Source organism: Diabrotica virgifera, chromosome 9 (assembly GCF_917563875.1).
Source record: "Diabrotica virgifera virgifera chromosome 9, PGI_DIABVI_V3a".
NCBI classification, from domain to species: Eukaryota; Metazoa; Arthropoda; class Insecta; order Coleoptera; family Chrysomelidae; genus Diabrotica; species Diabrotica virgifera.
In genome coordinates this window covers 93986650-94008457 of record NC_065451.1, presented here as the reverse complement: position 1 = coordinate 94008457, position 21808 = coordinate 93986650, and the positions used below count along the sequence as shown (strand labels likewise).

The window sequence follows — 21808 nt, the reverse complement described above, 5'->3', positions numbered from 1 at the left end:
GTATATACTTTTTCTGAAAAGTATGTTCTATGAATCTACTAAGAACATGAAATTGTTATGTGGGTATTGTCGCCCCCGTTAGGTAAATTACCCCGATTCGAATTTTTTGCACAAACTGACTCAAAAAGAGGTCCTTATAAGAAATCTACTGGGTGCCAGGCAGTACCTTGATCGATAAATTGTTTAAACAATTTTTTTGAGACAAATTCACAAAAATAATTTTTTCACTTCGAACATTTTTTTAGATCATTTGGGTTATTCTGAGCAAAAAAAGGTATTTTGTGATTTTTCTCTAAAATTGATTGTTGTCGAGTTATACGCTATTTAAAATTTGAAAAATGCGAAAATACCCATTTTCAAGGCTTAATAACTCGGTTAAAATCCATTATTATGAAAGTCATAAGTGACCAAATCAAAGTTTATAGCCCCCTCTACAAGATCCAGCAGAAATTTTTGTAACTATTTTATTACTAAGCTTTATCTTTAATTATTAACAATGAGCGCTAAGTGCGTATTAGGCGGCCGTCAATGGTGAGTGCTACAGAGATGCACCATTCCAGCCGTCCAACGGTGAATCTCACTCGCACTCACATTGACGGCCGCCTCAATACACGGTTAGTGCTCATTGTTGATAATTAAAAATAATATCTTATTAATGAAATAATGACAAAAATTTCTTCAAGATCTTATAGAGGTAGTTTTAATCTTTGATTTTTTTTAGTTTCTGACTTTCATAATATAAAATATCGTATGGCATTTTTGCCTTTCGGACAGTTCCGGCGCCAATTACATCTTTAACCCTGTTTCAAGTAACTAGTGTCGATGTACACTAGTCCAGGGGGACCGACTGCTTAACGTGCTCTCCGAGGCACGGTGAGACGGCTCGCGTCATTATTGAAAATGAAAATGGTTTGTCTTTAGCAGGGCTCGAACCCACGTGCACTGGCGTATGAGGCCAGCGATTATGCCGTTACTCCACGGCCGCTCGCTCGACTTTCACAATAATTATCTTTAACCGAGTTATTAAACCTTGAAAATGGTTATTTTGGCGTTTTTCAAATTTTAAGTCGCTAATAACTCGACAACAGTCAATTTTAGAGAAAAAAAGCCCAACGGATTTAAAAAAATAATTGTACGAAGTGAAGAAATTATGTATCTTTGCGAATTTGTTTAAAATCATTGTTTATCGCCAAACTTCACTAAAATCATTCATTATTGTACTCATTTGCCCTCATTTTCGGCAGTAAAGTAACACTTTGTTGTATTGAAAGAAGAATGTTACTTTACCTGCCGCGATAATTAATCAAATTAACCGAGATTGAATGTAAGTGGTCAATGGCAGCAATCGATTATTTTTTTGAGTGAAATTAAAATTTATTTACTTTAATTATTAAAAATATTGTACAAAATTTATCTTATTATTAATAAAATTTAGGTCAAAAAGTAAAATTCTGTAGTGTTTCGCAATTATATTCATACAAAATAAATGAAAACTTTACAGATTTAGTAATTAGGTAGGTATACACTATTGATAACTATCGATTAAACATCAAAACCGGCCATCATGCAAAAGTCATCTGTCATTACTGTCATACGAATTTTTTATTTCGTCTAAAATTAAAAAAAATTCCTCAAAGTTGTAAGTAAGTGTTAATGTTTTTTATGATTGACGATACAATTTTGTACGCACCACCTCAATACTCTTTATCGAACGCGTCTGTTCCTCTGCTCGTAATATCAGACTCGTTCGATAAAGAGTCATTTTACTGACTGACTTTACTGAAATTGGTTAAACAATTTTTCGACCGCGGTACCGCGTGACACCCTGTGTATTTGTTATAAGGATTGTTATACGGATGTATTTCTTTGAGTAAGTTTGTGCAAAAAATCGAATCAGAATAATTTACCTAACGGGGGCGACGTTACAGACTATACTAATAAGTAGTTGAAACGGTCAAAACAAAGAAACACACACTCATCAAAAATGCACTTGAGATTCTCGTATAATCAACATTTACTGAATCGATCCAGGAAGAGTCAACTCCAACTAGTAAAAGTTGATTTAAATTTTTAAAATCAACTTTTACTGCTCGTTTCAGTTGGAGTTGACTCCAACTAGTTGGAGTCAACCCTAACTGAGAATCAACTTGAACTGTAACATATAGGACCAAGAGCTAGCAACGTCGGAAAAACAGTGATTTTAAGACACTTGGTTTTTTAATATATTATTCCCTATGCTTCCTTGAACACTTTACCGGCCATCTGGCTACTGAGACAGGTTGCGTTCATTACTGCGCAGCGCACCTGTACAGGTAAATATATCGAATTTAAAATTATTTTAAGACGAAAGATTTTTTTGCTATTACTTTTTAAACATTATTAGAAATATGAATCATAATTGCCAGGCATTTCTGTGGTTGCTAAATATTCGCCAGACGCTATTTTTTATAAATAATAATTGAAAAATTTAAATCATTTTAGTATGTCTGAAATTTTAATATTATATTATTTACACATAAATAAATGCAAAATTAATTTGCCAGGCATTAATTCGGTTGCATTCACCAGCCAGATGGATTTAAAATCATAAAAATAATGTGTATTTTCAGCAAAACGATCGCTGGTTGGGTTAAGAAACTAGACAAACAAAAGATACGACAATTTCGGGGGTGAATGTTGTCCGCACATGTTATTAAGATGGGCCAGTCACAATAAATTCACAGTTTGTTAACGATTCTTGCCGAGTTTCTATTTAGTGAAAAGTAATTGTGATACAATATAATGGCAAATAAAATACAATGTGGGTTTTGCAAGGAAAAAAACGAGAATGTAATAACTTTTGTGGATGAAAAACTGTTAAAGTGTAAAGACGTTTTGAGTGCGCGTATTAAATACAATTTAAAATATTATATAATAATGTATGTACAGTTACCGGACCAAGTGAATACCACAGATGGATACCATAAAAAATGTTACAATTCTTTTGCAGCCTTAATGGCTAAGTATCGTAACATATCTGACATTAATTCAGTTTTGTCAAATCTTCGTCATACATCAAGTTCTTCGCTGTCAAGTGTGAGTGACACAAGTTATATTATATAGGTGCGTTCGCGGGTACAGTTGACAAATTGTCGCCGACAATTTCTAACCTCACTTAATATAAATAATACCGTTAATAGATGAATATACAAGGTATATTTACATTTAATTAGTATTAATAACTAATTATTAAATTATACTAGGTAAATATACCTTATATATTTATCTATTAACGATATTATTTATATCATTTTAAAGTGCGCATGCGTTTTGCTGCTAATTTGTCGCTGACTAGTCGCCGACAGGCTCCCGCGAACGCACTTAATATATATCATATTCATAAATACAAGCATAAATTTTGATACGACTTCAATTTCATTTCATCCTTTTTTTTTTCTATGATTATTTAATTTGAATACATTAATTTAAACAATTTAAATGAAAAAAATTATTCCCAGAATAAAAAATATTATTTTTTAGTAATGTTGTTGAAAATTTCGACAATAATTTTTATTTATTAACATTTTACATATTTAATTCTGTCATTATTAGCTAGGTTGAGATAAATAAAAATTTCTTTAAATACCGTAGGTAGGTAGATTTATTCCTGTCTCTTTCCGCCAGTCTACTCTACCGCTATCTTTCTGTAATAACTAAAACATTACTGGAATACTACCCTACAACGTTAATTTGATCTGGCTGATGACTGCAACCGAGGTAATATCTGGCAAATTAATTTTGCATTTATTTCCCTAATAGCACACGACGTCCTTTGGACGTCCAAAATAGGTCCATTTTTGGTCCTTACGTCCATGGACTATAAACGGACGTCCTTTGGACGTCCCATTTTGGACGTCCTTCGGAAGGAATAAATATGGACGTCCTTTGGACGTCCGACGTTGGACGTCCTTCGGACGGAATAAATATGGACGTCCTTTGGACGTCCGACGTTGAACGTCCTTTGGACGTCCATACTGGACGAAATACGGACGTTTTATGAACGCTTATATATTATATTGGACACATTATACCAATTACGGGATCAAATAGCAAAATAATTCAATAAAATATTAACTTATGCGTTAACTTTACGTTAATGAAATACAGTCAAACCTGTCAGTAACGGCCACTAAAATGAAAGAACTATTGGCCGATATAGAAAGGTGGCCGTTATTGCCAGTTTTTGTAGTCTAGATATACAGTAAAACTTGTGTTACTGGCCACCTGATAAAATCGGCCACCTGTACTAACGGCCAGTTTAAATATTCCCCAAACCAATTATATCTAGACTACAAAAACTGGCAATACCGGTCACCTTTCTATATCGGCCAATAGCTTTTTCATTTTTAGTGGCCGTTACTGACAGGTTTTACTGTAATTGGTTTGGGGAATTTTTAAACTGACCGTTAGTACAGGTGGCCGGTGTTTGCAGGGGGCCGGTAACACAGGTTTTACTGTAGTTTAAATCGAAAAGATTAAATCTTAATTCAAAATTGTATATACAATTATTACAATTATAAACAAACTATATAGTTTAATATCCAAAAAATGTTTTTGATTTTATGTAATGTAATGAAAATCTTATTTGTAAATTATTGGTTACAATGTTTAACAATAGAAAATATTCAAGAATAAATAAAATAAAAGTTTAATCCTAACAACACAAAACATTCCAGGAATGTAGGTACTACCGTTCTATTCCGTGAACATCTATCTGATTAAATTATGGGTGGAAAGTTACCACAAGATATTCTATGAACATAGTACAATGTCTTCCTGGAGGGGTAAAATTTTCCATTACAAGATTTTAAGAGAGGCCATTTGTACTGTTCAATTTGCGTTCATTTTCAAATTTGCCGCGCGAGTATCTATGTAGCGTCTCGTGGTCATTGGTCATCAAATTTCATTTTCATAACATAACCGATAACCTAAAAATTTAGTAAAGTAAAAATTTTGATTGGAAAAAAATGCATCTATAAGGGGGTGTGGGAAATGGAAATTAGTGGCTTTTTTGCTGTACTGTCTGCTAGTTTTTGCTCTGGGCTCTGGCTAGATCTCTTGTTTAAACAATTTTGTAAGTATTATAAAATCCGTTTTCAATTTTCTTTATTCTTTATGAAACGAATCATTTATACATGCATATTATTACCTGTAAATAGGTACCTATTTCTTTTGATTTTTAATTGTAAAGAATAGAAAAATTACCGTTCATTTTAATTTTTTTTTAGAATCAGCTGAAAGTGGCCTACAGAAAAAAACCAAGAAGGAAATGTATAGCCTTGTGGCTATGAAAGGCAAAAGAGAGATATAAAAAGTGTATTGGCTAGTTGGAAGAAAGTCCACATTGTCCATGCATAATAAGTTATTACTTTATCAACAAATATCAAGAAGATAGCAGGGTCACGAGCATCAACTTCATAAGTTCAAGAATATCGAGGAAATCCAGCTCCTCGATACTACTGGGCAAACTAGAAGATTGAAGAGGACAAATCCTTTTGAACTAGTTTGAGTGATAGGTGATAGTGAAAAACGGAGCATAGTGCTTGTGTGCTGTGCCTGTGTATGTTAGAATAGTGCACGATCTTGTTAGATTAGATAAGATACGCTATGGGGTAAGCTCTTCATTTTAAGAAACAGTAGTAATTTAGGTTAAATTAAAATTGCTCATTGGTCAGTTATGACCAGATTGTTTTTTTATGTTTGGCAAAAAGGACTTAAGTCAGAATTGCACATTGATAATGTTTTGATGATTTCTGGACCAGAAAAAAAACTGTTGTAGATGTAAACTGTATGTACAGTAGAATCTACTACAGTACTGTAGAAATCATCAAAACATTATCGATGTGCAATTCTGACTTAAGCCCTTTTTCCCAAACATCAGAGAATTGTAATGTACAATAATTCTCCTATCTGCTTTTTCATGAATTTTGTAGGAGACGAAAAACCATTTTTAGGATCATCTGCTTTCACATGTAAATTTTGACATGTTTTGTAGTAAATAGATAGTTGAATTTACTACAAAACATGTCAAAAAATATATGAAAACAGGAGGTGACTATAAAAAAAGTTTTTAGTCTCTCTTACAAAACTCATGAAAAAACAAATCGGAGGTATGTCACATCAGTGACTAAGAATGTCTAAAAAATATACTTTGATGTCTTAAGAACCAAATATAACCTACAGTCCATCTAATTTACTTACTGTTGCACGTCATTATCTACGCCAGAAATCTAAGTTGACATAGTTGCCAAAGTATAAAAAGATCCTGAATCCATTTTAAATCAAATATGTCGCATAATTATTGTAAACGTGGATTATACAACAAAACAAATTAATATTCAATGTAAATAAGTAAAAACTTAAGAAATAGAGAACAAGAATTAAGTTATAATCTTTTAAGATTTGCAGTGCAAGAGTTTTTGCACTGCATTGTTAATAATTAAAAAACGGCTCCGAACTCTTGGCAAAAAACCGGTAGGTTTCTTTGTATAAGTATGTCTACAATAACAACTAAAAAAGTTGTCAGATACCTCGATTATTCCAAGTCGTTATAAAATTAGGTGAAATTTATATTTTTATAGTAGAGGATCTTTTTATAGTAAAGTAAATAATAAAAACAGTAAATATAATAAATAAAACAGATACTTATAGTAAAGAATATAAACAAATATGAAGTGTCATCACCGTAACTGTCAAATAAATGTTACCAATTTATTCTAAAATGTCACCTTCGTTCGATTACAGTTACAGTGTGATCCGAACAAATCTGCTTCATAAAAACGCTTTATAATCCATTTATACAAATTAAATGAAACATATTATTGTGTATTTCTTTAGGTTAACATTAATAGAAATCTTCAAATATTATTTCTACGCGTATATAATAAAATATGTCTAGTGGCTGTAATTCCAGTGTACTCGGCAAAGTGATTCTAAAAAAGAACACACCTACCACCTAAATATTTCGTGTTGGTATCATGCGACCTCACAGGCTATGACGCGGATGACGCGCAACAGTTAGTAAATTAGACGAAGTATGTAGATATATACAGGGTGTAACAAAAATACAGGTCATAAATTTAATCACATATTCTGGGACCAAAAATAGTTTGATTGGACCTAACTTACCTTAGTACAAATGTGCACACAAGAAAAGTTACAGCCCTTTGAAGTTATATATTATATATATAATAGCACTAAGGGCCTTAAAGGCCCATGGCTTGAAAAGTTTGTTTTTTTTCTTCATTTTCACGTTTCTTTATGTACTGAGATCTTCTCTGGCTTGATATGTGATTTTTCTCCATTCCTTCCTGTTATTCATTTTTCTTTTCTGACCCTGTAGCACCATTCTTTCCAAATCTTTTTCGACCTCTTGCTTCCATCTATTTTTCGGCCTTCCTCTTCTCTTTCTTGAAGCTGTAGTGTAGTTTAGTACCATTTTTGGAGTCCTCGTGTTTGGCATCCTTTCAATGTGACCTCGCCATCTAAGTCTCTGTGCCTTTATCATTCATTTGAAGTTACAAGATGAAGTGATTTTTTCCAATATATCGAAAACTATTAGAGATTTTTTATTGAAAATGGACATGTGGCATTATTATGGCAGCAGTATCTTATGAAAAAACTATAGTAAAATTTGGACACCCCATAAAAATTTTATGGGGGTTTTGTTCCTTTAAACCCCCCCAAACTTTTGTGCACGTTTCAATTTAATTATTATTGTAGTAACATTTAAACACAACGTTTTAAAAACTTTTTTGCCTCTTATTGCTTTTTCGAAAAGTCAATTTTTATCGAAATATTTTGAATATTTGTCAAATCCACCACATATTTGTATATGGTTAAGTACGATTATGGAGGCTTGGTAATAATATGCAGACTTATTTATGCTTTACATTTTTAGGGATATTTTGAACCATATTAAAAAAGGAGCCAGATCTCGATAAAATGTGCCTTATCGAAAAAATACAAAGAGGCAAAAAAGTTTTAAAAACATTCTGTTTAACTAATGGTACCTCAGTAATAGTTTAATTGGAACGTACACAAACATTTGGGGGGTTTAAAGGAACAAAACCCCCATAAAATTTTTATGTAGACATGTTAAAAAAGAAGTCGCAACTCGATAAAAACTGCCTTATCTGAAAAATACTAAGAAACAAAAATATTGAATTTAACTAATGGTACCACAATAATAAAATTGAATTGGAACATACACAAAAGTTTGGGAGGATCTAAGGGATCAAAACCCCCATAAAATTTTTATGGGGTGCACAAATTTCACCATAATTTTTCTTTAAGATATTCCTGCCATAATACTGCCACATGTCCATTTTCAATAAAAAATCTCTAATAGTTTTCGATATAATCGAAAAAATCGATTTTCATTTTGTAATTTCAAAGGGCTGTAACTTTTTTTATGTGCATATTTGTACTAAGGTAAGTTAGGTTCATTCAAACTATTTTTGGTCCCAGAATATGTGATTTAATTTATGACGTGTATTTTTGTTACACCCTGTCGATTACGCACCACCTTAAAAATTGGGCATTTTTGATGTCTCGAATTTCCTAAACCTGTTGTTGCATCTAAGTGATTTTTTTATAATATTCTAGCCTAGGCCCTAGGCTATAGGTTAAGTACCTCCTTATGCTTGTCATGCACGGGGAGCTATACTGTAATATATATTATATCACATCGCACTCTATAGTAATGAGTGAGCCTGCACATATGGAACCATTTGTTTTCTGTCTGCAGGCTCACTCATTACTATAGAGAGCGATATGATATAATGTACATATATTACAGCATAGCTCCCTGTGCATGACAAGCTTAAGGAGGTAATCTATAGCCTAGGCTATAATATTATAAAAAAATCACTTAGATGAAACAACAGGTTTAGGAAATACGAGACATCAAAAATACCCCATATTTAAGGTGGTGCGTTAATTTCTTGGAGAAGTGTATTGTAATTTAATGTAAATAATGTAATATCCAATAATTGTAATTTAATATAAGATGTAATATAAGTTCCTTAAAAAATATATTTTTTATTTCCCACGACATTAGATGGATGTTCGGCAGCAAGACATTGGACCAAACTGGGACGTCCTATGAAGGCCCAATTGACGTCCACCGAACGTCCCTTCGGATGTTAAGTGGACCTCCATTGGGCGTTTGGCAACGTGGCATTTGGACCAAAATTGGACGTCCTGTTAAGGTCCAATTCACGTCCCCTAGAACGTCCGGTTAAGGTCCAATTTACTTCCGATTAAGGTCCAATTTACGTCCGATTAAGGTCCCATTTACGTCCGATTAAGGTCCAATTTACGTCCTATTAAGGTCCAATTTACGTCCGATTAAGGTCCAATTTACGTCCGATTAAGGTCCAATTTACGTCCGATTAAGGTCCCATTTACGTCCGATTAAGGTCCAATTTACGTCCTATTAAAGTCCAATTTACGTCCGGTTAAGGTCCAATTTACGTCCGATTAAGGTCCCATTTACGTCCCATTAAGGTCCAATTTACGTCCTATTAAGGTCCAATTTACGTCCGATTAAGGTCCAATTTACGTCCGATTAAGGTCCAATTTATGTCCGATTAAGGTCCAATTTACGTCCGATTAAGGTCCAATTTACGTCCGATTAAGGTCCAATTTACGTCCGATTAAGGTCTAATTTACGTCCCCTAGGACGTCCGATCAAGGTCCAAATTACGTCCGATTAAGGTCCAATATACGTCCCCTCGGACCTTAGATGGACGTCCAATGGACGTTCGGTAGCGCGACATTTGGACCAAAATAGGACGTATAAAGGACGTTCCTCGGACGAAAACGGACGTCCAATGGACGTCCCTAAAGTCCGTGAAGGACGTCCAATGGACGTCCATTGGACGTCCTTGTGCTATTAGGGTTATGTGTTAATAATATAATATTAAAATTACAGACATACTAAAAGGATGTAAACTTTTATATTATTATTTATAATAAATAGCGTCTGGCGCGCATTTAGCAACCACAGAAATGTCTGGCAATTATAATTCATGTTTCTAATAATGTTTAAAAAGTAATGACAAAAAAATTTTTCGTCTTAAACTAATTTCAAATATATTTACCTGTATCTTTTGTTTGTCTTATTTCTTAACATAGCCAGCGTACGTTTTGCTGAAAATATATATCATATTTAAACGATTTTAAATCCATCTGGCTGGTGACTGCAACCGAGTTAATGTCTGGCAAATTAATTTTGCATTTATTTATGTGTTAATAATATAATATTAAAATTACAGACATACTAAAATGATTTAAATTTTAAGACACAGAAATGTCTGGCAATTATAATTTATGTTTCTAATAATGTTTAAAAAGTAATGACAAAAAAATTTTTCGTCTTAAACTAATTTCAAATATATTTACCTGTATCTTTTGTTTGTCTTATTTCTTAACACAGCCAGCGTACGATTTGATGAAAATATATCATTTTAAACGATTTTAAATCCATCTGGCTGATGACTGCAACCGAGTTAATGTCTGGCAAATTAATTTTGCATTTATTTATGTGTTAATAATATAATATTAAAATTACAGACATACTAAAATGATTTAAATTTTTCTATTATTATTTATAATAAATAGCGTCTGGCGCGCATTAGCAACCACAGAAATGTCTGGCAATTGTAATTCATGTTTCTGATAATGTTTAAAAAGTAATGGCAAAAAAAATGTTCGTCTTAAAATAATTTTAAATTCGATATATTTAAGGCCCCGTCTCACCATCAAATAATGGACAGCCTAAGTCTGACGTCACAAATGTCACAAAATTGGGAGGAGCTTATATTGGCTCCAAACAATTTTGTTTGTAACCTTAAATGGTCATAAGGAATTTTTCATTTATGTGCTTTGTGTGGCAAAATAAGACTTCATTTAGGTATTTCGTTAAAGAAACGTGTTAATTAAGAGATTTTTATTCGTTTTTGCTCAGGTGGTTTTTATTCCTTAGTGATTGAAAATAAACATAACCTCAAAACTGTTTACATTCTAATCTTTGCATTAAATTAACTCACCTGGGCAAAAACGAATAAAAATCTCTTAATTGGCACGTTTCTTTAACTAAATACCTAAATGAAAAGTCTTATTTTGTCACACAAACCACGTAAACAATAAATTAAAAATTCCTTATGAGTGTTTAACATTAGGTTTGTTCCAACATGAACTTTTGGACGGCCCAGAAACCGTCACGAAACTACTTGTACCGTTTGTTGTGCGCATGTTCGTAATTGTAAGACAGTTTTACATTATGCTATTTTCATGCTAGGCAAGAGCCATGCAAGACAGATCACGCTACTGCGCATGCCCACGCGCTATTTTCATGCAATTCCTATGCTAGACGAAAAATTAAAACATGTTCTATTTTTCATGCTATTTTGATGCAAGTCCTGTCAAAATTCATGTTGCCAATATGACAAAATTTATAGTTTAGAAAAAAACTTATCCTTACTGTGTAAGTTTAAATGGTATTTATTGGATGTAATAATTTGTGGTTTATATTTGAATATATTTAATTATGGACTGAAGTTTTTAAGTGAAATATCTAAAGTTAATATTTTGATATATTTCTTCTATTGGCAACAATGAAAGTGGTATCTAAAATTGCACAGAAATAGCTCCGATGTAAAAAGGTCAGGGTAGGCAAGAGATATGCCATGCAAGACGGACTTGCATAGCATGAGACTTGCATAGCCTTGATGTAAAGCTGCTTTATCGCCCAGTTATCGTCCCATGACGGTAATCATATATTTGTCATTTTTGTTGGTGACAGCTTGTGTGCTTTTAGTCGATCAAAGGCTCAAAAAATTTAAAGAATTAAATCCTAGTGCTCAAGTCAGTCCAACCAGCACATTATGCATTTGCCCGATTACTGAAATGATCATCACGAAACCGTCACCGAAAGATCACAATTCTTGTTGGAACAGTGGGAAGGACGATCCGATGACGATCATATTTTTGTTGGAACGGATTTTCTTTACTGCGCAGGAGCGTTACCGTTTCGTGACGGTTCTCGGTCGTGTTGGAATAAACCTATTATAAACAGAATTGTTTGGAGCCAAATATAAGCTCATCCCAATTTTGTGACGTCAAGACTTAGGCTGTCCATTGACAGTTATTTGATCAAACTTGACAGTTAGTGACACAAAGTGACAGTTAGTATGTATAGTTTGTGTCACTAGTCAAGTTTGACTGTCAAGTTTGATCAAATAACTGTCAATAGGGCTTTTCATCGATTGTCATTTGTTTCGAGCTTCTGTCATGTGTCACATAATATTAATATATCTACGGCATACGTCTTTGGTATGTATCATTGGTATATACCAATAACGTATGACGTAGATATATTAATATTATGTGACACATGACAGAAGCTCGAAACAAATGACTGTGAATGAAAAGCCCTATTGTTTGATGGTGAGACGGGGCCTTTACCTGTACAGGTGTGCTGCGCGGTAATGAACGCAACCTGTTTCAGTAGCCAGATGGCCGGGAAGGTGTTCGAGGATTCATAGGGAATAATATATTAAAGAATCAGCTGTCTTAAAATAGTTGCTCGAAAACGTTGCTAGCTCAGACCATATACACGTAAATATGATTTAAGAAGAAATGTAAAAAGTTCGCAGTAGGCAATCCAAATTACACGGCGCAAAGTAGTGGATCAGGATCTAGATCTAGAATCGAGTGACGCCACACGCCACCCCTTATTGTCGATTGATGTCATGTCTGATGTCGATGTCCAAATCCAAAATGATGCCACAGTATATTCTGTCCTTTACTGTGAATGATGCCGATGTCAGCGTGTTGGCTATTCCTTCCTGGATTCTGCAATTCTGATGCATTCTGGCTTGCTGGGCATGAAACGAAAATGAAGAAAAATGTAGGATTTGTTGTTTGTGTGGAGTGGAGTTTATTGTAAATTGTAATCGTGTAATGGACGTAGGTGCTGCTGAGTTGATTTTATGACTGTAAGTAGGTACCTAATACCTAATATATATTTAGTTCATAACTACTCTTTCATATATTCATAATTTTTTCTTCCTATTTTTTAATATTGATTCTATTCATCATCTGTAATTGAAAATGTTAATTTTATACTCTTTGCTGATGACATAAAATTATTTCACATTGTAGAGAACTTATTGGATAGTAAAATTCTACAAAATGACTTGGATAAAGTATATGAATGGTCTCTTTCCAACAATTTATTATTAAATGCAATCGACAAAATATCATATTAGTTTCTCCAAAACTAACACTACAGATCTGTATGAATATAATATTGGTATAAATGTGTTGTCTAGAGTTAATGAGATAAGAGATCTATGGGCCATTCCACGAACATATGCCTGTTTTGGATTACTTCGACAACGAATATTTCACTGTGCAACATAAGAAGTACGAAAGTAAATGGCGCTAATAATTATTCCAATAAACAACAATGTAATTTGCAATTTACTTTCGTTCTTCTTATTTTGCACAGTAAAATATTCGTTGTCGAAGTAATCCAAAACAGGCGTATGTTTCTGGAATGGCCCATAGGAGTAATTTTTGATAAACAATTAAATTTTAAATCTCACCTGCGTGTTCTATCATCTAATGCTCTAACAGATCTCTAGGTTTTGTAAAAAGGAATACAAAAGTTTTTTCTATATCTGTTCTTCGAGTTTTATATTGTTCAATAGTTCTATTATTCCTAGAGTATGCTTCCATTATTTGGTCTCCTTATTACGAGGTTGACAAAGTCTTAATTGAGAATATTCAAGTACATTTTGCTCAATATGCTAGATCTAAATTGCAGATTCTCAAGAATTTTAACAACAGTGATGTTCTTCAGCATTTGAATTTGCCACTTCTTGTAAATAGACGAATAAAGCTAGAAATGATTTTATCTGTAAACAGCTTTGTAAATGTACGGCTTTGTTAACTGTCCTGAATTAATATCGGAAATCCAAATTAATACAACCAGTTACAACTTACGAAATCCTTCTTTATTCTGTATTGAGTATCACCGTACTAATTATGGTAGAAATGATTCGATCACTAGAGCTCTTAGGCACTTTAACACATTCGCGGTCATGACTGCATATGAAGTCATTTACTCCATAAGAATACATGTAGAGTAGAGTAGAGTAGAGTATTTATTGGTAATAATGTACAAATGTACTTTTACAGGTCGGCAATAATTAAAATTGTCTAAAATTACATTAAAAGTTGACAGTACTTCAGTAAAAAAAACCTATTACTAAAATTTAAAAACTAAACACTAATTAAATTACAGGACAAAACAAAATTTAGATCTGAAGTACTCCTCAAATGAGTAGAAAGCACCCATCAGAAGATAATTTTTAATTTGTCTCTTAAATTGGTTAAAATCAAGACTTTTAATAGATATTGGTATACAGTTATAAAATTTCAATGCTAGGTATCTGGTTCCATTTCTGGTCCTCTCAAGTCGACTGAAGTCTGGTACAAGGGCATCATGATTTCTAGTCTGATAAGTATGCTGTTGTGTTTTATACAGATCTACATTTTGATGAACATACAACAGGCACTGCATAATGTACACAGAAGGTAGTGTGAGAATCCTCAAGTTTCTGAAAGACTGCCTACAATCGTCCCGATAACCCTGACCTGTGATTATGCGAATACACTTTCTCTGCTGACCAAACACCTTATCTATATGGCAAGAGTGTCCCCAGGAAAGGATTGCGTAAGTTAGTCGTGAGTGAAAGTTGCTGTGATATGATGTAAGAAGGGTTTGAAGGGAGGTAACCTTAGATAGGTTTCTAAATAAAAAGAGTTGGCTTGAGAGCTTTTGGGAAAGTTTCAGTATGTGCCGTTCCCAAGTGAGTCCCTGATCAAGATAAACACCAAGAAATTTAGCTTCCTGTGAACAATCTGTTAAAATGGGATGTGTAATGGTGTTATGTCTTAGGGTAAAGTTCACTGTTTGTGATTTTGAGTTATTGAGAGAGAGACGATTTGCCAAAAACCATTGGAACAAATTGCTCTCTGTGGTCTCAAGATCAATATCACTGATTTGGGAAGGGTGGTAACTTTGATAGCATGTAGTATCATCAGCAAATAGGACTGTGCTTACCGGGCCCTCTTTGGCCTGTGCTTACCGGGAAAATCCCAAGTCATTTATATAAATGAGAAATAATATTGGACCTAGAACTGACCCTTGAGGCACTCCATACATCAAAGGTTTTTTATCAGATTTGAGCTGGTTAAAAAACACATATTGAAATCTATCTGATAGATAAGACTCAATCAATTGAATAGACATAGGATGAAAATTATAGGCATGTAATTTTTTAAGAAGAATACTATGAGTGACACAATCAAAAGCTTTAGTAAGATCAAGGAACGAGGCAAGGGTATCAAGAAAGTTTTCAAATCCTTCCAAAATACTGCCTGTAAAATGATCGATAGCAAGTGTTGTTGTTTTGTTTTTTCTAAATCCAAATTGCTGCACTGCAAAAAGCCGATTAGATTCAAAATAGTCATTGATCTGCTTCTTTAGGATTCTCTCAAACACTTTGGAAAGAATTGGCAAAAGAGAAATTGGACGAAAGTTATTATGATCATCAGCCGAACCTTTACGTTTAAAGAGAGGTATGACTTTCGCAGTTTTAAACACTGAAGGAAAAATGCAGGATGAAATTGAGTAGTTTATTAGTTTAGTTAAAGGTAAGCTAATGTTGTGTTTAATTGCCTTGATTATTTTTGTGTTCATTCCATCCGGGTCCTTGCTCTGGCTATTTTTTAATTCTTCAATTGCTTTTACAACTTCCTCCAAATTTGTTGGCTCAAATCTGAAGGAGCAATGATTAGAGGCGAATGAAGGAGCATGTGGTATAAAACTAAGGTATGTATTGAATGATTGGTCAGTATGATTAAGTGTATTTATTACATTTTCAGCAATACCACAGAAGAAATCATTAAAACTATTTGCATTGAGTGATGAATTTTTTATTGGTAAATTCTTACATCTTGAGTTTATTAGGGACCACATAGCCTGTTGACGGTTGTTAGAGTTTAATATAAAATCATCATTAGATTTAATCTTTGCCTTATGTATAGCATGTCTGTATTTTTTCCTATATTCTGAGAGTGTTTTCTTTGTCACTAAAATGGGGTCACTTTTATTTAAAGATGTCAAAAATTGTAGTTTCTCCCTCATAAGTTTCAAATCATCATTAAACCAAGAATTTTTTTTACATTGTTTACCTTGCTCAACAAGCCTAGATTTTTCAGGAAAAGACAGATTTATTGCCTGCGTTAAAATATCGATAAACATTTTAAACCTTGAGTCCACATCAATACATTCATTATCAATAAATTCAAAATTTTGTAAGCAAAGATTGTTATTTAAAGAGGCCAGTCCCATCTCTGTAATGGGCCTGTAGCTTATTCTAGATTTAGAAGTAGTTTGGGACACTTCACATTTAAACAATATGCCTTTGTGGTCTGAAGTGTGTGAAAGATCAACAGCTTCGGATTGCAACATGGTACTATTAATATTTGTAAATATGTTATCAAGACATCTATTATAACGGGTATTAAATTTTATTGATTTTTTGAGGTTATAGGATCTAAAGAAATTGCACAGATCCAGGGCTGCAATATCCCTTTCATTGAAGTGCACATTGAAATCCCCTGTTATAATAAGAGGTTTATTTGTATTTAACTTTTTGAAAACTTTTGACATTGTATTGAAGAATTGATTTAAATCACCATCTGGGGTACGATACACAGTGACAAGTTGAATATCAAATTTTACCAAATGTACACCTGTTATTTCACAATGTTTTTCAAGAGACAAACTTTCAAGATTTAATGAAACAGAATCAAAGGTTTCTTTAATATATATACTTACACCCCCATGAGAGCCCACAGTCCTTGCAAAGCCAGAAATCATTCTGTAGTTCTTAATTTTAATTGAAAATAGTTCCTCAGATACTAGCCAGTGTTCATTTATACATAAGCAATCTGCTGATACTTCATTGAGGAGGACCTCCAGATCTAAGAAGGAGGTACGCAAACATTGTATATTACAGTGTAAAATAGTTTTTTGTGCTTTCTTAAAATTTCCTAAAATACCTTTATTATTATTATTATTATGTACAGGAACATTTACTGCACCACGGTTTTCTTCAGCGGATTCACTGAGGATCGAGGGCGTTGAACATGGAGAAAATGGTTTATGTTAGTTCCCAGTGGCCATAAATCAGATGACATTATGGCATCATTGTTTATCTCAGGAACTCCTACCTTAAAAGAGCTATATAGGTGGTTCTTTTTGGTAACCATCTTCTCACACACACAGTCCTGGTCAAGCTCATATTTTTTGAGAAAATTGAAAACATCAGTTGCTTCAGTTTCAGGAGTAAAACCTGATATAAATACCCATGATTTAATTGGAGTAGGTGCTACAACCTTTAGTAGGTTATCAGTGTTAATGCCTTTCTTGGGACATGGTCTTCTGTTTTGTTTTCTTTTTTTATATGACACCAGTTTGAAACCATCATTTTCAGTCACTTCCTCTTGGATGACAGGAAGGATTTGTAACTCAGAAGAGAGTTGTGAGTTTAGATTGGAATCATTGGCAATGTGGCTTTGATCTTGCTGAGTATTGTGATGCAATTGCGATTTTTGTTGTTTTTGATGTTGACTGACAGTGACATTTTTGACGACTTTGACGTTGTCATCTTTCACTCCTTCCACTGCAGTTTGCGAAACTGTCGGTAATACGGTGTTGCCAATGTCAACAAAATTTCCTGTTAGCTTTTTAGGGGATGGCTTTGGTGGCTTTCTAACCTCACTTCTTGCGATGTCCAGTTTTTCTAGAAGAATTACCTGATTTTTGTTCAGCAAATCGTTGTTTTCCACCAATAGCTTATTTTTTTCCTCCAGAAGTTTGATGATAATTTCATACAGACCCTTCTCTGTCTCCCAAAAGTCGACACACCCATAAGCCGGAATGTGACGACAAGCTGCAGTCTTCTGAGTGGCTGCCTGAATTAAGCAGGATGAATGGAACGATTTTTCACATTTCCCGCATTGCACTGTGCAAGTTGAACTTTTCATGCATGTATAAAATGACAGCTTGTCCGCGAATGTGTTAACACATATCGACGGGTTTTTGACAAAACATCTTTCTCCTGTACCGGGAGAGGACTTTTCTCCCGTACATACGTAATTTATTGAAAATCAAGATCAAACGTGGATTATTTGTTTTTTGTTGTAGAATTGGTTTCTGACCTTCGAGTAGAAAAAAAGTTATAAATTTTTAAATTATGTAACATAAGATATTCTATCAGATATTTTTTCTTAAAGCGTTGGCAGTTAAGATACATAAGCGATATTTTGTCAGTAAAGAATAATATATTGAGAGATAATTATTTTAACTTAAATAACAATTCAAATACAAGTAAACTCAAAATAAACTCAAAATTTAAATGAAAATAAACAAGAATTAAATGTCTAGGTCAGCGGTTCTCAACCTTTTTTACCCAGCGACGCACTAACGTACTCCTTACAGATTCGCGACACCCTTATATGTACAAATTTTTGCTAGTGGTAGGTAAGTACAGATGAATATATTAAGCATATGCATATTATTTTTTATTTCGTAAGAACATATCATGATTGGTATATTATAACAAGTAAAAAAATATAAATAAAAATATTGTATTCGTAAATCTCGCGACACACCTGATAGGTTCTTCCGTCACACCAGTGTGTCGCGACACAGTGGTTGAGAACCGCTGGTCTAGGTCATCATCTGCATCAGTTTCGGCTAAAGCATCATGGACAACATTGTTAGATGTCATTTGTTGATATTCAGCACAATATCGAGCTGGAATAACCTTTTTTTGGACCAGCTGCATGAGGCCTGTTCATTTTTTTGTACAAAGTGGTAATGGGGTTGGGTAAAGGAGACTGTCATCTTTCGGCAAAACTTTGTTTGATCTTCGGCCTAAAATTATATAGGTAAGTCATAATAAACATTTTCAAAATCAAACATCTAACCTTTCCGAGATCGACGTGATTGTGATTTGGATGAGATCTCTAAAGTGAATTGGGTGGCAGTATCGGAATATGAATACTTTCCCTTTATCTCCTCTCCTTTTTGCAATGATGATAAATTTTTGACCTTCTTCAGTAGATGTTGGTAAAAAAATTTCTGCTTTAGTCTTCCAGTCTACGAAATCATTATGCTTCATAGTAATTGTTTCAAATGGCTTGGGGTGAACTCTTGCATTAGAAATTAGTGTAGCCCATTCAGAAAGTGCCCAAACAATTCTTTTAGAAATAAATTTTTCTATTGTAGCATGCACAGAGTCTACGGGCATGTAAGTATGGCCTGGCAGAAGGAATACAATTTTTATGTGTTGTATTGTTGTTGCTGATTGTAAAAACGTGTGTATAACATAGTTAACATTGGCTTGTTCTTATTTTGACCAGAACAACTATCGCTGTAAAGTGCTATTGTCTTAACTCCATATCTCTGGTCGAGTTGAGTCAAATACTTAAAAATGATTGAACATACTTCATTACATCCACGTTTACCATCAATTTCACCCCATAAATAACAAAAACCGTGTCTGGTTCCACTTTCATAAATAGTTTCATTATACATAGCATACTTTCGTGAGTAATATAAAAGTAGATTATCCCCATGAGGAGTGTTTAACATCTTCTGCATATCAAAACTTGCTCATATAAAACTATTATCTGCTTTCGCTGCTTTTTGGTCAGATAAAAATAAGTCCATACTCTCTTTTTTATCTGTATCATGTGTTTAATAATATTACACTTCTTGTTCTGTAAATGTAATATCTTTATCTTTTTAGCTTCACACAGATTACACTTATCTTTTTTCGGTAGGTGAAATCCAATATTAAAATCATTATTAAAAATTGTTCTGAAAACTTTCAATGATACATCAGTTTTAACATTTTTTTCGGATAGATCCTTTATAAACAATCTATATAAGAAAGACAAGTTCCTTAACTCATTAGGTAGATATTTCTTTGAAGAGCTAGACCTGCAGTAATGAGAAGGAACTGCTGGAAGCTGTTTTATGTATTCTTGAACACATTTTTGTGTCCGGCTTCGTTTTATGTGGTGGATCATATTTGCCTCTCTGATCTGGTTTAACGAACTTCTCATTCTTATTGTCATCTGAGAAATATTCAGCGTTTTTAAAAGAAATTGTTGACACACTTCAACTTCCTTAGCATTCCATGAGATGTAATATCTAAAAGTTCTTTTCCTTCTACTGTATTCTGTATATGTTGACCTACATTTAATTTCAACCTCTTTTAGACATGATAATAGCCACTCCTTCTGCTTTTGATGACTACCTAAACCCCAATAATATTTTAAGAGGATCGGTACGTATTTTCGGCTGCAATGCTATTCAAATGGGGATTCATTTTTTTCAAATCCTGAGAAAACTAATAAGTATTTTTGAAAAATTTAAACGCAGAATGAAAGATTACGTTATTAGCGAGGGCCGAAAGTCCCTGAGAACTTCTATAATGTTTATTTTAATAAGTTACAGGGGTGAAAAAACTAAGAGAAAATTTAGTGTGATTTTTAATTTCAAATATCTCATTCAAAATAAACTTTTTATTTATTCTAAGGGACTTTCGGCCCTCGGTAATAATTTAGTCTTTCAATCTGCGTTTAAATTTTTCAAAAATATTTATTGGTTTTTTCAGGATTTGAAAAAAATGAACACAATGCCGTGGTAATATTTTCCAAATCTGTCTTTGTCTTACAACGGATTCAACCGAATATAATATTGTCAGCATATATTGTCAGTCAGACACTGACAATCAGTGACAATTTTAAATATTTGACATTGCATCGGGAATATTTTGAGAAATTGATTAAATATTATTGATATATAGTGTATTTGATAAATAATTGATTTAAGACGTGAACCTAATAAAAAGTTATTTATTGTGTATTATTTGTGGAAGATCCAAGCAGAGAATACATCAGATATATCCTGTGATCCAAGTATTTTGTTGTTAGAGATGTTCAAAATTGTAAGCGTTCCAAAATAACAACATATTATTAAAAAATCACTTTAACACTTTTCCTCTTTTCTCGATTGATAATTAGTTTTTGTTGTACAAATAAATTATTACAATCACTGAAAACATAGTTAGTGAAAAAATTATCACATTTATTAACTGAATTAATAATTTGCAATTATAAAAATAACAGTTATCCAAGAACATTCAAAAGCCATCTCTTTAAATTAATTATGACATTTTCAAGTAGAATGACATTCTAGTAATGTTTACATATCCACACCAGTGTGAATTTTACTACACGTAATTTGCCGTGTAAAGACAGAAAAAGTAGGGATACACGTAAAATATTTGCGAATTATGTACCCATAGCCTTAAGATATCATGTCACTGTTGTTCCGTAAACTGTTTGGTACAACCATGTTGACATACTGTATACTCTTACACGGATTTTCTTGAACTGATTTTCCTCTACCTAAAATTTTTTCACGTTTTTTTAAGATGCTTCTTATTTAGCTTTTTAGGTTTTTTGATTCCTGTGTTTCCAACATCAATAGTTTGTTCCACAACAGCTTCAGAGTCAGAGCTTGAAAAATTAGAAGTCAGAATCTTTATTTTCATGAAACGAATAATCGGAGTCAAATCTTTTCCGTCTTTTAATTATTGGTTGATTA

General features: G+C 33.2%; 1 long non-coding RNA gene across 1 annotated transcript; it reads left to right on the top strand.

Moving 5' to 3' along the window:
- Nucleotides 1-4968: 4968 nt before the first annotated feature.
- On the top strand, nucleotides 4969-9719 carry LOC126892153 (uncharacterized). Its single transcript, XR_007700698.1, has 3 exons — nucleotides 4969-5113; nucleotides 5268-9593; nucleotides 9704-9719. It is a non-coding gene; the product is annotated as an uncharacterized LOC126892153 (long non-coding RNA).
- Nucleotides 9720-21808: the final 12089 nt, after the last annotated feature.